This window comes from Canis lupus, chromosome 22 (genome assembly GCF_011100685.1).
Source record: "Canis lupus familiaris isolate Mischka breed German Shepherd chromosome 22, alternate assembly UU_Cfam_GSD_1.0, whole genome shotgun sequence".
Taxonomy (NCBI): Eukaryota; Metazoa; Chordata; class Mammalia; order Carnivora; family Canidae; genus Canis; species Canis lupus.
In genome coordinates this window covers 9,729,223-9,731,937 of record NC_049243.1, presented here as the reverse complement: position 1 = coordinate 9,731,937, position 2,715 = coordinate 9,729,223, and positions in this window count along the sequence as shown.

Below are 2,715 nucleotides of genomic sequence, written 5' to 3'. Positions count from 1 at the left end.
CTCAATTGTACACTTGAGTTCTTTTTAATCAAGTCACTGAAGTAATTAAGGTGTTTCTGGTTATTTGTACAGAATTCTTCCATTGTTCTTAACCTTCATTGTTCTTCTCAGTCTTGCAAATGTGTCCCCAGGTTCCCAGATAAAAACACAAAAAAGTACAATGGGACATATGATGGGATTTACCTGAGAGCAAGCATTATAAACTTCAAGGTGGTAGCTCACAGGAAATTTATTATAGTCTGTGCTGGCATGTGACTAATAGGTGGCTGCCCTATGTCAGGAGTCACATCACGGAAAAGAGCATTAGGATAAAGAGGTGAAAATGAAGTCCAAGATGAGTCGGGCTTGTGGGAAAGGAGGACTTTCATTGACATTCTGAAAAGCAGGTCTTCACACCCTTTTCAATCTGTCTTCAGTAAGTGGTCATCGGGTATGAAGCAGCAGAGTGAGATCTACCTTTGTAGTACAAATCAGGCTGTTGATGTCGTCCAATTACCAGTAAGTTACTCTCATAGTAATAGGACTGACGGTGATGCCTGGCAGATCTGGCTGAGAGGAATGGCTTATTTATTTCGAATGACATAAAATCTCTTAGGAACAAGGACTGTCGTTAGAAACTGAAATATCAGGAAAAGGAGCAGGTATTTCGTACTGACATTTTAGTTTTGAGAGACCAAGAACTTTCTTAAGGAAAATAAAAGTTTTCCAAAACAATGCAATGATTCGGAGAGATTACAGAACAGTTTTGATACCATGATCTCACTACAGTCCCCTAAATAAACCTTATTACTGTACATCTAGTATTTGCCAATTTAAATTGGTAAAGTCTTACACAGTTACTTAAACCTGGTTATCTGATGAACATTTGTATGTCTGCATTTAATAGAATATACAGGGAGTTAGGTCTCTGCATGAAAATGAAGGAAAGACACATGCAGAATTATACATTTAATGGTCACACTGTTCTCAGGCACAGATAGAATTTTACATGTTTAGTCTTTAAAACAGTTGTTACTCTATTAACTAAGCAAATATGTGTCAATGGTTCTGGCCTACCATCTCCAACTGCACTCTCCAGCAACCTGTACACTTGATTCTAGAACCAAATAAAAAGGAAGAAAAATCCCATCAAAAAGCCTCAGTGATCCCAGCCCAGAAGAGCTTGTGGTCTCAGAGAGACGCAGATAAGCAGGACTCAGTACACAAAAAGCCTTGACAAAGATGAGAGCTTTGGGCTTCTTGAAAGCAGAGAATGCCTTTGCTAGGTTTTCAAGGATAAACAGGAGTTAGCCGGGAAAAGGTGACAGAGGAAGGACATTCCAGGCAGAGGGAGGACTTCCGTAAAGGTGTGAAAATGCGTGGTATCATCAGGCAAACGAAGCATTCAGGTCGAGGTAGAACATATTAAAATGGAAATGCAGATAAAAGAAATCTTATATTGCAGGTTAACTTTGAACTTACTTGGTGGATAAGGGATAGGAAACCATGAAAAGTTGCTGGCATGGAGGGAGGTGTTCTCCATTTTTAGATGGATCACCCTTGGTAGCTTGCTTGAGAGAACTGAGCAGGTGCCAGACTTAGTAAGGAGCAAAAGATGTCTTGGGGAGGAGGCGGTCTCTTGAAAAGGTGCTCCCTTCTCTAAGTGCCATAATTAAACAGAAATATAGGAAGTGAATAGTCTAAACAGAGTTATGTTGTGTTATGTCAAGAAATACCCAAGGAAGTCAACTCAACAGAAAAAATACTGCTGTTTTAAGGGCACAGGGGAGAGTCAAGGTTGGATTAAAGGTAGAAATGACCAACTCAAATTATGTTCAATGGAGAAAACTAGAAGCTTACTGTGAAAGAGAACAATCCAGTGTACAAAGGAAGACGATTTAGTGAAAGAAGACACTGCAGAATATAAACTATTCACAAATTGGTACTAATCCCCAGATTATCTTTAATCAGGCCAATCTAAAAGCTGTAAATGTAGCCCAGTCTGCTGTTCTGAATCTTGACTCTGTGTGTACATTGTGTATGTATACATTATATATATGTGACATTTTATTATTTTATGGTTAACTCATTAATTCTCAGCTGTAAACTAATCCTATGGACATCACATGTCAATTTTCAAGCTCCTCATCTGACCCAGATAGCCTTATTTTATGGTTAACTCATTAATTCTCAGCTGTAAACTAATCCTATGGACATCACATGTCAATTTTCAAGCTCCTCATCTGACCCAGATAGCCTTAAATGTGATAGTTGCTGCTGCATAAGCACAAAGAAAATGAAGAAATGGTCTCATGCTGGGTTCCAATAGTTTCTATGTTACATTAACATATCTCACTAAAATAGGCCAACATAAGTCCACTGCAATTTTAAAAATTTGTTAAAACCTCATCCTTATACCTTCTCCACCACCACCTCAAATAATTGACACTAGAAAAGTTAATACATTCAGAAGAATCACTTAACCCATTCAACAGTTTATTTCTTACACCATATTTTATTGCACTCTGAAATACAAGCTACATTCTTACAAAATAGAAATTCCTTGTGTGGGGAGGAAAATTAATTTCTGTATAAGCTGAATATGCTGATGTTTTATGAACATTTTATAGAAAGGATTACAATATTTGTTAGAGTTAACTGCCTACTGAGGGGGGAAAAGGGAGTTGGCAAAAGTCTACATGCATAGATAGTCCTAAGTAGCATATCTCAAACATG